Source organism: Cygnus atratus, chromosome 9, assembly GCF_013377495.2.
Source record: "Cygnus atratus isolate AKBS03 ecotype Queensland, Australia chromosome 9, CAtr_DNAZoo_HiC_assembly, whole genome shotgun sequence".
NCBI classification, from domain to species: Eukaryota; Metazoa; Chordata; class Aves; order Anseriformes; family Anatidae; genus Cygnus; species Cygnus atratus.
This window is the reverse complement of record NC_066370.1, coordinates 23,004,467-23,023,257: the sequence shown is the minus strand read 5'-3', so window position 1 is coordinate 23,023,257 and position 18,791 is coordinate 23,004,467.

Sequence of the window (18,791 nt, the reverse complement as noted above, 5' to 3'; positions counted from 1 at the left end):
TATTACACTTTCTTGTAATACATTAAAAATATATATATATATGTTGCTATCAGGAAAAAATGTGTTCCTGTCACCAAAAAGTGACTGAATTAATGCTTGACCCTTTTGAGCTGAAAATACTCATTCTAACCTGCAGTTCTACTACAAATGATAGCCCTGTGACAACAGACAAGTCCTTCCCACAATCTTCTACCTACACATCTTCACAAATTATTATTTTGGTCCAAATTCCATATGACACAATCCACAAGCTCTGGAAGAATACCACTTTGGTTCAGCTTCTGCCTGTAATGAAGTTTTTGTTTACAGCCATGCTACCTTGTAGAGCACTTGCTCACTCTGCTGCACCTAGCGTGTATGTGCTGGAAAAGCCACTCGAGTGATTTGTAACAAGCTCAGCTGAATGCGTCCCTGCCACATAGCACTGCGGGATGAAGGAGGCTCTCAGCAAAGCCCAGCGCAGCAGCGGTTTGATTACTCTTCTGCAAAAGGACCACTCAAGAGCACAAAGCTCTCTGCTGTCATGACTCAGTGCGAGCATAACAGCCCCATTTCTTAATGGCTGCTTTTTCAGTCTCCACTTGAAATATCTGTACTGTATCTTAATAGATAAAAGTTAAGATTACCCATCCCCTTAAGATTACCCAACCCCCATGCCCTGATCAGGGACACCTTCCACTAGACCAGGCTGCTCAATTTGCTATTTGCATCTTTGCTTGTTCTATCAGCTTCTTTTGACGATTGCAAATATCATCTCAAACTAACAACTAATCAAAAATCTTTTGGGAAGCTACTAAACGAGAGATTTTTGTGGCCCAGGGGAAGGATGAGATACTTGAACTCTAACATCTCTCAGTCAATATGGAAGTATGACATTAGTGTAATGCTGAATTGATAAAAATTATATCCATTCAGTTCAGCAATCCAAACTATTTAGTTCCAATTAAGCAACATAGAAAATGTAGAAAACTGGAGGAAAAAACATTGACAAAAAATACTGATTAGCTCAATTAAAAAGGCTAGGATGAAAAGGCTCAACTACACAAGGCCAGAATAGAAAGTTGAACCTATATTTGAAAATGACAAGAACTATGGAATAAAATAAGACTTGCTTGTATTTATTTTGTTTTTCACTTTTCTATCTTAACTTGAAATGTTTTGATTATGAAGTCTAGGAAATATTACCAACTAGAGGTTCCATTTTACTTGCCAATTATTTAGTTCCTTTTCAAGAAAAATAAAATAAATAAATAAATAAATAAATAAATAAATAAATCATTGGTCTTTGATCTCTCATTTCCTCTATTGAGAAACTATATAATCATTTTATAAAATGGAGCAACTGTTCTTTTATCCCTTCATTATATCAGCTGATCCACTGTGCTAAGAGGGCAATGGAACCATTAGTCGAAATGCTGTGCAAATGAGGAAATTGGTCTGTATTACAAATCCCTTTGAGTATGTTACTGGTGCAGTCTGGCAATAGACAACCAAGATAATCTGTCATGTTAGGGCAGACTAATCTGTTTCAGTATTGAATATCTTTTCTGTTTGCTTTTCTCTTCATTGATGCAGTTTTTACCCAATGGAAAGTAGCATGAGGCCTCCAGGAGGAGCTGATATGACTCAAGATGCGCCCTTGCGGTCTCAGTTGTCCTTTGAAGGAACAAGGGAAAGACAAATAAAGAAATATCTTGCTGGTTCTGTCTGTCAAAATCTCTACAGCACATCTAAAGAAAGACACATTTTGTTGATAATTAGCTAATGGTATTTCAAGGTGATCCTTACCCAGCCTCTGTTAGTATTACATTAACCTACTCTAGAAATTGGATTTAATGCAAATATACTGCTTGAAAATAAGTGTAAGGAACAGAACAAAGACTGCCATTGAAAGGACTGATCGCTCTTTCCGGATGCTCTTCATCATGTACTTTTTGTATTGATTTTTTTTTTTTTTTGGATAGACTTTTTGGAAATATGGGTTAGTGTTCAGCCATAGTATCTTGTGCCACAGTGTGTACAATGGATAAAATCCAGGCATGAACATAAGAGCTATGAGGAAATGCATGTAATGCCATAACAACAACATCTCGCTCCCTTTATCCATAGAACAGTGTTATTCACAGAGAAACCAATAATTATTTTCAAGATTATTTTAAGGCCTTGACCAAATCTTGATCTTAATCTTCTCTTTTATGGATTAGAGCTTGCTGAGTTCCAAACTCCGAGTAGCTTTGCTAAAAAGTGACTACTACATAAATAAATTCAAATGCAGTTAAGGGTATTTTTTCATTAACTTTACCAAAGTCCAATTGGAAAAGGTTTTTATAGGACTAGTTGTGAAAAATTTTGTTCCGTTTTCATTTAAGATCTATAAATTGTAGCCTCACATTAATACTTCTACATGCAAATATTCCAACTGATTGATCACCTATGCTGGTTGCTCATTTTGTTTCCCCTTTGCAAACATTTCACAACCATGGAGCTTTGAAACAGGACACTTACTATGGTCTTCTGAAACACAAAATTAAGAAAACAGAAAGAAGTGATATCCTGCTCTTGATTTATTTTTAAGCATCTGTTTCTATTTTTATTTAAATTCAATTTTCCACACTTTTTTATTGTATGCCATTGATTTTGTTTCATAGCATAATCTTTCATTTCTTCAGCATTTCTGGCTGATGTAATGCAAGAGATTTGATGCGTCTAGCTTGCAAGTATTTATTGGCACTTGCATTGGAAATGAAAGTCCAGACTGGTTTCTGTGTCAGGAGTAGCATTTTTATTAGTTTATTTAATCTGCCATAGAAGGAAGTGTAGTCTGTTTGCTGCCAGTCTGCCTCCCTTATTCCCTGAATACATTTCAGCAGAGGTGAGGTATGTTTAGAGGTCCGAGGGAATCAATAACCACACACCCACAGACTTTCATATCTTGACCATTTTTTGAAAGCTGGCTTTTAACCAAAATCATGACAGTTTGACAGCTGTTTGGTCATTTATACAAACTGAATTGGTGGCCTCCACCCAGGTGCTTGTGCAAGTAGGCATCTGCATCCAAATATTCAGATTGAATTAGTACCCGTATTCAGAAATCTCAGCAGAGCTGTCAAGACTGGATGTTGTGGAGAGTTGTCTCAGGTATCCCCAGTGCCTTTCTAGCACTTACCTGGGCCTTGCTGGTCTTCATGGATAACTTTCCAAGTCTTTCCACGTCTTTCAGGGCTGCACATCTTCCAAAAATCTTTTCAACTGTCTTTTTCAGAGAAAAGTAAGACAGTGATGACAGCTCTTCTCATGATCAAGGACCAAGACAACATCTTCTTGTTCTACAACTAATTTAGCTTTTTTGTGCCTTAATCCCCTAGCTCTAAAATTCAGAGGAGATGGGAGCACTGGCAATACAGTCCCACTACACTGACACTTTATAAGGTCTCTCTCATTCCAGTGCCACGAAAACCCCTCTGGGTTTCCAGGCTGGTGAATTGAACAGGAGACCATTTCACCATAGCTACATTATGGGGTATTCCTCAAAAGCAGTGACCCCTGAAATGTTTCTGTTGGCACTTTCTCTTAATTCTCAAACTATGACATTATTTTCCATAACATGTGCAAGCATGCACACCAAATGTTATTTAATTAAACATTTATAGCATACTAATTTAACAGTACTGTTGGAGCAATGTTCTTGGCAATGATCCAGTTCCTTCATTGGAATAAACTAGGCAGCCTTCGGCTTCATAGTTTATTCACTTGGGGACTGTGTTACTGCCTCATAAAACAGTGTGATAGTACTATTATCACTTAATTATACTGCAAGCTTTTCAGACTTCCATGTCTGCCTTTTTGCATCAACCACAGCATATTTCTCTGAACCTCAGAATGTGCAGGAAATATAAATAAGGCTGTTTGAGCATTCATAAATGTATCTCAGGAAGCTGCTCTGTCCGTGCTTGGAGATTTATCAATATATTATACTCAAATGTGATAAATTACTACTTTGACCAAACCAATGAATATATTCGTAATATAATTAATTCTAACACCTAATTCTGAGTTGCCACCTGTAATTTCTTATATAAAAAAATCCCAGCAACTGAAATGGACTACTTAGCAGTGTAATGAGTATTCACTGAGAAAGAAAAAAGAGAAAGAAAGAAATATTGAAATTTAAGCTGCATTATCATTATCACTAATTGTCGGTAACAGCTATAGGTATTTTTGAAGGTAATTTCAATAATAAAAATATCTAAATGTCATACATAACCTCAGTTTATTCTTCCAGAAGATCAAATTTCCTGATATTTTTCTCTATTTGATGATTAACAACCTTTGTGTGTGTCTGTGTGTCTGTGTGTCTGTGTGTGTGCTGAGACACTTGTTAAAGTGAGGAAATGTTATTGCCCGCCCCCCCCCCAAAAAAAAAAAAAAAAAAGCTAAATTAAAATATTATTAACATTTCTTAAATCCTGGTTATTTTAGGTAAGCTTAAGCCACAATTTTACACAAATTCAACCAGTGTAAATCATAGGATTATTTATTTTATATTTTATTGCTATATAGTTGCTATTTATTAAATATAATCACTTTTTTTTAAATCTTCATGCTTATTAAATTAATACTCAGAATACAATCTGAGTTAGGTTTATATTAAACTGAAAAGCTATTTTCAAAAGCTATTAAAATGTAAGGATATTAAGTAAAGCAAATCTCTCTACAGATTGACAAAATTTGTAGAAATGATGAGTACTTAATTTCCCTTGAAACAGGTTTGGATATGAGACCATCTGATTTATGCAACTAAACAAAGAGTCACAGACTTGCATTTAAAAGTTTTAAATAAAGTGACTTATCCAGCTGTTTCAGTTTAAAAACTTTAGTAACCAAACTCAGGTCACTCTTTTTTTTTGCTGTTCACTGTTCACCATTTCAATTGGCTGCAGATAGACATCCCCTGTGTGCCAGTGTTGCACAACCAGCTGTCTATGGCCAGCTCTCCGGTGTATCAAAGTTTTTATTAGAAATAAAATTTACAGTGTGACACAGGAACACTTCAATGAATTCTTTTTGGAGCTTTGCTAAGCATCCGCATCCCACATATGAAGACCACAGCTATGTGAGAAATGGGAAAATTGTGCTGATTCTTTAACTTAAGGCTTTGTAGTTATTAATATGTTTATGTTAAAATAAATATCTAATGTAAAACTGAGTGTTGTAGATTATATCATTTTTCATCATGAAAGAGAGCGACTGAATTTAATTGTTTTCTAAAACTGTAAATGTATTCATTTGACTTTTATAATTTCTTATTCAACATCCAAAAACATAAAATAATTTTTTTTTGTGTAGAGATAATAAAATCATATGTTCCTTTGTATGTCAAAAATGACTTTAGTTTATGACCAATACAATTTCTAATTATTAGAGATGTAAGTTAAAGTGATTTAAGCACACTATACCATTACAATTTCTATAGCATGACAACATTCTCAATAATAGCCCATTCATAATTATCTTTGAAATATTTGAATAATTTTATTCAGTTGTTTTCTCAGACAATGGAGCATGTGACCAATTTACTATTATGTGGCTAAACATCCATTTTGTATTAACTTCTTTAATGATGTGCACTCCAGTTAAATGCAATATCTAGAACATAAAATAATGTTATTTATGTGCTATTAGGTGTCTACTTAGCATTTAAATTCTGTCTTCAAGTGAATTGAAAAATGAACAAATAAAACTTCATTTTATTTTGAACATTACATATACAGGTATTCATGTCTGTTCTTGGCTAATGGTACAGAGATTAAATAGTGGTGTCACACCAAAGACAACGAATATGAAGTTCTCTTGTCTCTGCTGATAGGAGAAGGAAGTGAAGATTGAGTGCTTTGTACCTCCAGGAATAGAAATTGCCTCCTGAGATGCTGTGAGAACTGGGCCTCAGTTAGCCTCGAGCAATTAGCCTCTAGTAAATTATAATCCTTGTCTTCCACCATTGTCTGCCATTCAGATTCCAGTTTTCTTATTCACAGCTGAGAAAGAAAGAAGTCTCTTTGCTGAGACCTGTGAGTTGCCCAGGAGTGAGCACAGAACAAAAGCCCCATTAGTCCCACCGCAGTCTATGGTGGAGTCCCTGGCTCTGTGCCGGGATGGGACACCCGTAGACTTCTAATGACTGTGGATCCAGACCCTAAAAATGGCATAGAAAGGAAACCCATGAAGTAGACTCATGGCTATGGATCTCTCAGAGCTGTTTCCTCTCAAACTTACTGTTCCTAGTGTGTCAAGTCGATCAAAGTGTACCTCAAACAGGATGATTATGGTTGTGAAAGAGCAAATTTCTTGTGAACCACATCACCACATCGTCTTTGCTGGTAATGGGCCAAAAGCTGCACCAAGAACTACAGCTCCCTGCATTTTTTTTATTTTTTATTTTTTGCTCAGAATTTCTCACCTGCCTAGGATTTGCTTTAGCCCGTTTAGCTGTAGCAGCAATTTTTCTAATCACCATTTTCTAATTTGTTTTATTTCTGCTTATCTTTGTACGATCAAGTAATATAACCATCCTTCTTATACAGATGGTAGTAACAAGACATTATTTGGTGTAGAATGAAATATTTATGACCTCTGCTGCATGATGCATGGTAGAGGAGTACAGGGAGGTATGACGACAGGGGTGTCAGAAGAAGGGACTATGACATGCTTCCCATACAGTAAATTCTGGCGTACAGAGAAGCTGTAGGCTACTAATGAAAGAGCATGGTGTGCAGTATGTCATACGTGCAGCTCTCTGACACACCGTGATGTCTCTGCCTTGGTCTGGTAAGTATGGAAAAGGTGCAGCTTTGGCTGCTATGAAATCTGGGGCAAGAGGCTTTGAAGGTAATTGCTGATGCTTTGGCCAGCTGCTTTTTCACAACAGAAACAGTAAAAATAAAAATAAAAATGCTGAACTACAAACTTCAGCAAAGGAGTAAAGTTCAGCTGCTGCATATTCATAGCCCATCTCTGAGTAAGCCTTCTTCCATTGACACACACCCTTCCTGCATACCAAATGCTGGTGCATATTTATATATTCACAAACCATGCCCAATGTTTCAGCATTCACAATTATTTACTATGCACAGGTATGCAGTCAAAATTCAGGTGGCTTCTAATTTCCCATACTGTAAATTCATCCCCAGATCATATTATTATACTCTGAGCACCTGCAGAATCATAAAGTATTTCAAAACTGGGGATTTTAATCTTCATTTATTCCTCAGCCTCTGTACTGCAGTTCTTGGAGCATTATGCAATACACAGCCAAATTTATCTCCAGGTACATATTGGTTAAGCTTATATGCCTATAAGCACAAATAGCCTATCACAATGTTAATTCTAGTAAGAGGATATAGATAGGAAACACAACTCAGATTCAAGGAGATTTGTGTTTGATCTTGATTTTGTTTTAAACCAGCAAATAATGCTGCTTCTTTGGGGCTTTCCAAAGAAAGTGACAGGTGAGTTACTGGGCCTCAGACAAGCCAATGCCAAGAGCACACTTGGCAGAATTTATGAAATGTCTCCCAAATTCATCTTTAGAGGAAAATGACCATTTAGCCAGAGTGAAACAGCCCACTCTGCTCACTACTATGATATATATATATTTTTTTTATCCTTTTCTGCATTAAATATAGAAACATGAATGTTTTTTCTCTTCATGAAGTGCATGATTTTTATACTTTATTTAAAGAAATCAAGAGGCATAAAAATAACTGTGAATGACTAGAAGTTATTCTCTTGTGCACTCCTGACACTTGAGTTCTCGTCACACATCACTCACAGTACTAGTCTAATTTTAAAAATCAAAGCTATGGTAAGAAGTGTTCTTTGAAGGTTAACCTGAATGCAAAGTCTGAATGCAAATCTAACAAACTGCCATAAATAAGTATGGCTTTTTTCAGTGGTGGATAAATATGACATGCTTCCTTAGATTGAATTAAAAGTCCTAGGTAAATTCTAATTTGATTATTTGTTCCCACGATGGGAAACTTTTATGACATTTTTTGTGTCTGCAACAGAGGATCTTGTATTCGTTCTGTAACTGTGAATTTATTTTAAAGAGAAATTCAGGTTGTAAAAAAAACTAGATATCTAGTGACAAAGAGGTAAAACAAATAATTGCAGATTGCAGATAAGACTGGGAAGGGCATAGGTGTACTGCAGAAAGGCACTTATTTCCATATAGTGGGACATGCATGTTTCTGATGAGAAAATACAGTAATTATTTTTAGAGAAGATGCACAAAAAAAAAAAAAAAAAAGGAAATGCTTTATAAGACAATATGCAGATAAACATGGAGAATGTAATCTCAACAGAATAATTTCTGGAAGAAATGCATGCAGCTAGTGTTGCATACTCCATACTCTTCTTCCATTGAAGAGAATACACCAAAAATACATGTGGAAGACACATAAGTACCCATATAAATTTGAAAATATCTTCTTTTAAGATTGAAATGATAATAAAGATTAATACCTTTGTACTTGCTGAAGTTTTGTGACAAATGCAAGACTGAAAAAAGTATAATACAGTAATAAATAAATAGCTGTAATAAAAAATTACAGTTTTGAAATTGGAATATATAATTTCTTCTTAACCACCAATCTAATAGTCTAAAAAACTCCTTGCTGTTAATCCTATCCAGACAATGGTTTAGGCTTTATCTTGTAAATGATCACAAAACGCTTGTATTATTTTTTATATATCAGATTTAGTCTACAATTCCTTGAGATAAAATCCTGTTGTTTATTAAAAACATCGGCAAACCTGTTGCTGTAGTGCTATGGACAGATTCATAGGATTACATATCTTCTCTTTCATCTGTAATTGGAGTACTTACTTGCCGTGCTTTTTAGCAGGGAAATAATCATTTAATGCTATCTGTAAGGAATAAAATGTGTATGTTTAACACTTCATGACATATTTAGTACTGTTTTTCAGCTCTTATCACATAGGAATTAGTTATCATTTTGGTGGTATTTTATTTCCATAGCTAGACAGAATTCTTTATCTGTGAGTTAGCATTACTTTGTCAGGTAACAAATGACAGTATGTTTTAATAATAAATGTCATAATATTTAAGTCGTGCTTGTAGCACCTGGATCACATAAAATGTTTATTACAAATTTGTTTCAGTGCAAATGAGCAAAGTAGTTTATTTCACAAAAGCTGTGTCTAAAAGTGAACTTCGCTGAAGAAAAATAGATTACAGGCAAAGGCCATCTCTGAAGTGTTCACATAATGGTCCATTTACATAAAGATATCACTTACATGCTTTGCTCAAACAAACATCATCAGTCTTTTTTCCTACCCACATTTCTATAATTCCAAAGTTTTCCCTGTCCAGTGTCAGGTATTGCAGCTGCTATTTTTGTTCTTTTAGAGACTGTTCAAAACGAAGACAGTTGGGTGAAAGATATCTACAAAAGCAAATATAAGCCAGACAGCTGCTATAAATGTGTATGGAAGAAAATGGAGCCCCTTTCATTTGCACCATGTAAGGACCTAGCATTTTGTCTCTTGGCAAGACATCAAAAAATTTCCTTCCTGTGACTCATATACAACCTGCAAGAGGAATGTCTCAGAAACACGTGCCTTCTTCCAAATATTCATGTCTCTCTTATATAAATAAAACTTCCAATAAAAGAAAAGTTATGTCTTGGGGAGTAATGCATATTCAAAATAATTATATCTCTGGAAATTTCTTTAGAAAAGCAAAACTAGCCAAAGAGCCACTCTATAATTTGTTGCAAGAATTAACCTTTTATTTAAGATTATGGACTTTGATCTACAGCCGTTACTTACATGAATAACTTCTCTGTTAGTGAGCACCACAGTGATATTTCACAGGGTTTCACTAAGTAAAAGCAGTTGGGTTGAAACCTAACTGTAAGAAACGTTCTTTTAAATTAAAATGTGTTTTTATAGGGGAAGAATAGCCAATAAATTCCAATTAAAGTCAATTCTTTTAAAAACTTGAATGTCTGCTGTAATAAAGACTTCAATGAAAATGAAAAGTACCAAATACTTGAGGGTTCAAATGCTAGGTATATTTCCAGACAACTCGGCAATCCATACCAATATCTGTCTGAGGCAGATTGTATTTTTCTAATCTTTCCGGAAGACCTCTCCAAAATGGGCAAGAGATTTGAATTCAGACTGTTCTGCCAGGCATCCAAACAAATTATCCTGATCTTGGTTACGCAGATTCTCCTGGACTCCAAGAAAATATTTATTCTTGAAAAAAAAAAAAAAAAAAAAAAGTTGTGCATTATATCAGGCTTCAGCCCTGGTTAGAGGTTTCATATAAGCTTGGACATTTAAAGGACAGGGTAATACTATTTACATGCCATCACCTAATAGTTCAATTTTTCCAAACTAATTGCTGAAGGTTTCAGATTATCTTTTTTTCCAAGACAACTCATTTTTCCACTCTCTAGAACCTGTTAGTTGATTCTAATAAACTTAGGGTTAGATTAGTGTATGGTGTGTGACCTTGGACGAGAAGGAGCAGTACTTGCTAGAAGCTTGCTTCACCCCACAGTACACAGAAACTATCCTAGCTCACTAGAGTAGTCTGAAAGGGAAATCTCCTCTCTGAGGGTGATGACATTCAAAACTTCATCTATTTGTGCTGGGAAATCAGGATTTTTCTCCTTTACAAACACAGCAGTATGGCCCATGCTCCTGCAATTTTTCTTCCTGTAATTTTTTTCCCATATGCAGATGGTTCAGGTTGCAGATGGGTGCCAGAGAGTGAGGCTGAACAGGACAGCTGTTGCTTCATATCACTCTTGCTATGATCCTTCATGTTTGTCATTTTTATGTCAATGTCTATTTGGTTTGTTTGGTTTGGGTTTTTTAAACATTTTGTTCAGTGGAAAAACAAGGAGGAAGGGAGGGCTGGCCAGCTGGCAAATGAGACTGAGCTTGAGAGAGAGAGGAAAGAATCGGGGCAATCACACTCTACTGAATTTTAATAGTGGGTTGGAGATTTTATGGTTATATACTTAAGTAGTTAGCAATAAATCCAAGTAGGGTGATGTAAGTAATGCCAAATTTAAGCTAACATTTTAGATTCATACTCTTTCTTTTCATCTTTTGAATTGTTTAGTATTCTCAAAACACAGACCAAAGCAATCACTGAAACAATTACAGAGAACATGAAATCTGGGTTGGATGTGTGTTATGTTGCGTGGTGGTGGGAGGTACAAATGTTCTTACAGAGGATAATTTGGTCTAAAGAAGTGCTATAGATTTAGCAGGATTTGGTTTTGAAAACAAAGAAGGGCAGCCCTATATAACCAATATCACTATGGAGAATTTTAAAATCAAATACCTATGTTCTAAGAATAATTTAATACCTATACAGTGTACAGGACTAAAATAACCATGTCTCAAAGTTCATTCAAGTTATTAAACTTTATCTTCATTCTTCTGTATAGTTCCTCTGACAAGACATTGTCTGATACTGATAAGCTGGAATTTTTTCTGGACTTGTCCAAAACAAGTGAATGTCAATGGGAAGCCTTTGGTCTATGGTGTTGGGGAAATCTTTTATCATAAGATAAAATTCAAGGCTTGATTTTGTGATCCTTAGAGAGTACACAATTTACTCAAACAAACTATCTCCTTCAAATAGTAAAGAATGAGTGAAAACAGAAAACATTCTCTGATATATTCTTTCAAGGCTGCTTTAGACTGGGAGTGCAACTAACGTTACTGCCATGGGTAGCTGTGATATGGCTGTTCTTTATGAAACTGAGATTTAATCCTTGTTGGCAGAGAAGTTTTTAGGGCTGAAAAATATTCTTTTAAGGATGGATTTCCTTTATATTTACTCTTGTGAAAAAATAATTTTATTATGCACTATGTTGCATCAGCTTATGTTCATGATGCCTACTTTGTGGGAGTCCCAAAAAGTATGGTTCTACTTTTCATAGGCAGCTTCTCATTCACAATTAGTCGCAGGCACAGATGATGTTATTCAACTAACTACTGCCCTGCCTTTACTGCCCTAACAGGTACAGTAAACAGATAGCTAAACCCAAGTTTTCTATGTTCAAATTTTAAAATGTTAGGAAAACAAAGAAACAAAGAAAAGAAAAAAAAAAAAGAAATAAAGAAGAGAATTCAATGCAAAAATAAAATTGTATGCAGATATCAAGACCAGATTATGCCTCCTCTTTTTTTTTTGTTGTTGTTTTTTTTTCATCAATTAGTACCACTTATTTTAATGGGATTGGTTTCTAGAGGGCTACTGCTAGTAGGGAAGTAAGATTCAAGAAGACAGCTCTGTGTGAACAATAACCTAAGCACCCATTTAACTTTAAGCACTACTTTAGGGCCCTAGAAGTTAATAGCTTTAAGCATTTGGTCAAAGTTAAGTATATGCTTAAATGTTTCCTTGAATTACAAATCAGACCTCTGAACTTCAGTTTTGCTTACACTGTGTATTATTTCGGTGTTAGATTCATTTTAGGAAGATAGGAAAATAACAGTCATTCAAAATGATATCTTTTTTGCGATTAAATGTTACCCATACGGTACATTCAGCACATCAGCAATAAACATTTTTCTTCTTAATGTATATTTGACTGTATAAAACCCATTAAATGGAACTAAGCATACAACTGTTTCAATTAGATTTTCTAGTTCTCTAATTCAAGCAAAAGAGCTTGAAGTTAAAAGAAAAATATATAACATCTTATTATTGACCTTAGTTTTCTATCAGTTATAACTATGCTTTTGGTTTAGGCTTACTTTTTACTTTGTGTAACATGATGACTCATCATGAGAAGGCTTCACTTCATCCAGAATTTCACCTGGGGCACCTGTGCACCTCTTTTCTGGCAACACTAGATGCTCTGGTGAATTAGGACATGTTTGGTGGCAGGGTCCCATTCAGAGATCAGACACCAGTGGATCTCCACAGCACTACCAGCACACAGCTGGGGAAAATGGCATGGAGAAACTATCAGTTGTCATAGGTAAAAAGATACAGATGATTTATCCTTATTCACTCCAGTTAAAGCAAAATAAGCAAGTAAGCCTCATAACACTTTGCAGTGGCTAAGTCCCAACAGGCAGCTCAGCGCCACCCAGCTGCTCGCTCATTCCCCCCAGGTGGGACTGGGGGGAGAATCAGGGAGGTAAAAGTGCAAGAACACATGGGTTGAGATAAAGACATTTCACTAGGTAAAGCAAAAGACATGTGCAGGAGCAAAGCAGAACCAGGAACCTATTTGCTGCTCCCATCGGCAGGCAGGTGTCCGGCCACTCCCAGGAAAGCAGGGTTCACACTTGTAAGCAACAGGTTCTCTTCATAATGCAGAGCACTATAATATGGAGACATCATCAAGGCCAGTTTCTGTTTTAAAGCCTGCTAAATTAGAATTATGTCCACAAAATCAAAATTTATCTCTGCAAGTCAAACCTAGATATTAGCAGGAAGTCAGACTTCAATTATCTCTAACTACAACCTTTCCAAGTCCCTATAATAACAGTTGTGTTATCTCATATTAATATTAGATATGTATTGTTATTCTAATAACTAATTATAGGACTCATAATGCTAATGATGGCAATTTAGTTTGTAATCCCATCTGTTCACTTTACCAGAGTTGTTTATTTTCTTTCCTGCTTTCAAAATACTCTTGATTTGTAATTAGTCATACATTTCGACTTTTTTAATTAGAGATTTGCAGGTTTGGGGGAAATAGAAGGAATGAACAGCAACTGGGATGGTATTGCAAAGAGAAAACAGCTGGATTTCTGTGCCAAATCAATGTGATTTCAAGTGACCATTGGAAGAGTTGAGTAACTTCTGTCATAAAGAATTAGTTGACATTTTGCCATTATAAAATATTATTGGAGAAGACTGGACAAATATTTCTGCTTTTTACATATGCAATCTTAAAGTAGTCTATGAGTATGTTGTATACTACATTTTCATTTCAGCAGAATTGACATTCAGACTTAATGGCAGTGCCTGATGTCTTGGTCCATTCCTTTGCAGACTGGACCTGCTGAAACGCTGCACAGGGAAGTGATCTAGGAAAGCCAAAATGTAGTGTGTTGAAGATCCTAAAGTGCTGAAATATATTTTGTGTAATAAGTAAATGTAGGTGCTCATTTATTTGCTTGTCTATTGTCCTCCAAAATTCTGTATTCTGCTATGACTCCCATCCATGACAGATCAAGTATTTGCTCAGTTCTTTGTCTTGTGGAAGCTTATTTTCACAATTTCTTATAGGACAGCTGGGTCTAGGTATGCGACTCTGAAGACTATTGATGTAAAAATGACAATGTTCATTTTAAAAGACGTTCAGAGCCAAACATTCTCATTCTCTTTTCCCCTCCTGTTCATTAGCTGTATGTTGAGGAACAGAAGAATAACATAGGCACTTTTTAGAAAACTGAAGTTGCAGAGAAGTAGAAAGCTAGAAGGGCAGATGAAGGTCTTCCCCAAGTCCCACCTCAGGGAAATGAAAGTTCTTCTCCTTTCAGTGTGAATTTGCAACTACAGTCCCAGACTTTCCTGAAGACAGGTCAGCATTTATTTCAGTACTCTTTGGTCACTTGCCCTAAATGTCATAATGACGTCACCCAAGGAAAAATATTATTGTTTCTCTGCATTGATACTTGCTTCTTCAATTAATGTGAAGCACGTTCTCAGGAATGGAGAACAGCAAAGAGAAGATAAAATAAGACAAATTCAAATCATGGCACAAAACATTTATGACGTCTCCATTGGAGTCAGACTTTCAGACAAAGACTCCTTCAAACTTAAAGATTGGTACAAAGTATGTTGTTAATGTCTTTAAAGCTTTGTCCCTTTCACTTGGGATCTTTAAACTTAAAATTACCTATTTCGGTGTTATATTTCTTGGGTTTAATATGCCTATTCAGAAGGCAAGGGTGGCTAAAACAATTAGCTGTCTCATGGAGAAAGTTTCCATTGAACTCCAAGAATAATTAGGTTCTTCTGTCTTGGATGCATTTTGGTATCTTATATGAGCATTGAAATAAATTGAAGGTAATGGAAACATTCAGTTTCTATAGTTTTATGCAATTTATTTTTATATTACTTGTAAAGCTGTAATGTGATTTGAAATCTTTTTTTCCTGATATCCTTTTTGCTCTTTAGTATATGTTTTCCCCACTTCTCAATAAGTGACAAGTTAAGTATTCTCAAACGTAATTCTCTTCTCAGTGGAAAAGAAAAGTAACAGGGTCTGCATTTAGGCTTTTTGTTTTTTGTTTGCTTTTTTTTTTTTTTCCTATTGATGTTCTCATTTGCTAGTTTCTACAGTTTTTATAAACTGATATTTGCTATTCTCTGTTTTCTACGGTGTGCAGCTATTCCTGTAAAGACTAAGAATTTCACCCATATAGGTAATAAAGTCTGAATCTATATTTTTGTTCTGTTGAATTTTAAATGTATAAGCATTTATCTGATTAATTGAAATTCACCACCTGCAATAGATGACGCGAGAGTGCTGTTTTTCATGGCCTTTTTATACAACAGCTACTGTGTTTTGCTATGCTAAGTTTGAGTTTTGTGTGGTGGCTTTTATAGTTTCTTTCTTGACAGCAGAATATGCACTGCTGATCATGATGCAAGAAAATAATTACATAAGAAAAAAGGATTTTTTTTTTAATTAAAAAAGGCAAGATGCATACCCTTTGTTCAGTTTGTTTACTTGTTTGTTGTTAGCCAATGTTATGATCAGAAATGTTTGCTTTTGTCTGAGAATTGGATTGAGACCTCAGTCTACATTCCTTTGTTTCAGAATAGGATCAAAGCAATAGGTTTCTATTTGCTACAGATCTTTTATCCATGGTGCAATGTGAAACATCAAACAAATCTCATTTGTCTTCAGCTAACACATACAGAAAGAGACCAAGCCGTTGTAATTACATGCACGTAACCAAACTGAATTCATCTGGAGTTTTGTCTGCACAAGTAAAGCACATTTGTACCTGCAATGTTCACAACTAATGCCTGATTCTGTATACTGATGAGTGTTGGCTATGACACGTTAAACACCTTTAGGACAGATGTTTTTATTTCATAAATATTTTTCAGTACCAGATACCCAGCCCAAGCTGCTGCACTGGGTGGTGAAGGAAGCATATTTTATTTATTTAGCTGTCTGCTATGAACGGCTTTCCACAGAAACCTCATCTATTGTTTGGTTGTACTCCTCTGACTATCTGTGCTGCTAATCAGGATTTCCAAATGCTAAGTGTTAACACACAAAGCTTAGAGTTGAGAAATTCTGACTGTCATCACCAAGGGATTAAACACAGATTTACTCAGGTAACTTACAACAAATATTACTCTATGAGGTTTAAAACAAGTCATGCATCTAAATTATCAGACCTTCCCTGCATAGCAAAACAACCTTCTTGTGCACTGCCCTACAGATTGCATTTTTGGCCAAAAGACTTCATTGTAACCTTTTTCTTTTTTTTCCTTTTTTTTTTTTTCACAGTCTTTTAAAAATGTATGCACTGAAATGATATTATTGATATAAATTTAAAAAGATATTAATTTAGTGAACTACCTAATTACCAGGAGCAAATTATCTTGTGGTGCGCCCCCAGCCTCCTCACTGGCAGGGCAACACAAGAAGCAGGAAAATCCTTGGCTCTGTGTAAGCATTGCTCAGCAACAACTAAAATGTTGGTGTGTTATCAGCATTATTTTCATCCTAAATCGAAAACACAGAACCATACCAGCCACTGAAGAAAATTAACTTTATGCTAGCTGAAACCAGGACACAACTGCCACAGTGTGTGTGACATCTGAAGAGATGAGGAGCCACTGGGTGAGCATCAGAAGTTCCAGAGCAAAAGTACCAGGACACCACGTCCACTGATTTCTGGCTTCTGAGAAAATAGAAAGAAAAAAAAAAAGTATAAGTACTTTATTGCGGACAGGTAAGCTATGCATATTGCATCCCTTACAGCCTATCCTTGCCTGGGTGACTTTCCTAATTTTGAAGCCCCAGAGCAAGTGGTCAGTGAACACTTCAATTGCATGTAAGAGATGATCAGCTTTTTGCACAATTTATAGCTAAGGTAACAACTTCTGAAATACACGGCTCATTTAATTTTAAAAAGAGGGTCCAGTTTAATTATTTATGCTGTATAAATCATGAGATTCTAACAGTCTGAAACATTATGATATTAAATCTTTGCAAAGAGACAGGAGGTGAAGGGAGAGCCTCTTTTGTGTGAGTTATAAAGAGTGAGGATTAGCAAAATGTGGATTAGTAAGGGTCTGCTGCACTCAATACAGAATTTAGGGGAAATTATTTGATGTTAGTATTACTTGCTTTCAGCTTATTAAAATTAACTCTACGGGTTAGTAAATAATAGAAAATGTATTTGATGAAAGAAATGCTAATTTCTCTTCTAAGAACATTACTTGAAATTATTTAACAAATTCCATTTACTATTATCCATTAATAAACAGTAGGAAATATTCAATAGCTAATAGGACATGTTCGAACCTTGGTGAAGCACTTGAAGCAGCTGGATTGTATTTTGGATTTCATCATTAAATTTTTTTGTATCTCTATTCAGTTTTGTTTGAAATAAATTTCATGCAGATAAAGGTTGTGGGAAAGAAGAAATACTTTTTGTCCTGAGCTTCTGAGCCTAGCACTTGGTTGACAGTTAGCACTAAGACAAATGAGAGAGTGCTCTGCTCAAATGCGTAAAGTCTATTAAACTAAAAATTAGGCTGGAGTCTGACAGCCAAGGGAAAAGTCCACGTCTATTCCCCATGAAAATCAGAGGAAATCCAGAGAAGTACTCCTGGAGGTGAATATGCAGTGGGGACTGTGAGATGGTATTCACTACAGCAGGAAAAGCATTATCAAGGTCCTTCATAATTACCAAGGAGTGATAAACCTGCATGTGATGTGACACGGTAATGGGGTAAAACTGGGTCAAATAGGAATTGACCATTTTGTTTTATGGGAGGTATAGAAATCTGGCACCAGAAACAACCAGCTATTATTGTTGTACCTAAATCTTCAAATCTTTCAGGAGAATTACTGAGTAAACATTTGTCAACATGATCCTGTTCCTGTTTTGTTACCTCTATTTTTTATTGCTTCCATTTAATTACAGGGTAATCACTGCTAAGTTTATGTTCCTGTCAGTTGTTTTGCTTCTGTAGGAATATCCATCAGCGGCCCAGAAATCTCAGACAGTCCAAACGTCAGCTTACACCTATTTTTCATTTTGACATGGTTTATAGCAAATGTCATTACAAGATTGCATTTAAGCTTCTGGTGACAGCATGTCATTGTTCAATTAAGTTTTTAGACACCTCTTCTAATTGTCTATTTCAGCACTTCATATTCCTATGATTGCTGCTGCTTCCTTGCCTTCCCCAGTTGTTTAAAAGGCAGTAAAATCTCTCTCCTCACCCCAAAATGTGAAGATAGTGTTGACTTTATTTTGTAAATGTAATATTAGATTTACACTCTCAAAATTTGCAGGTTGACAAGTCCACACAATACAAACCTTTCTCATGAATCTGAGGGACAGGGCAATTTACACATTGCTGGAAAATTGCAGCAGTTTCCTGATATTTCCCCACAAGATGCTGTTTGGGGGAAATTCCTATACAGATAAAGGCACATTTCAATCACTCTTGTAATGATGTCCTTGACTGCTCTGCTGAACTACTCATAAACCATTCCAATCTCAAGGGTTTTTTT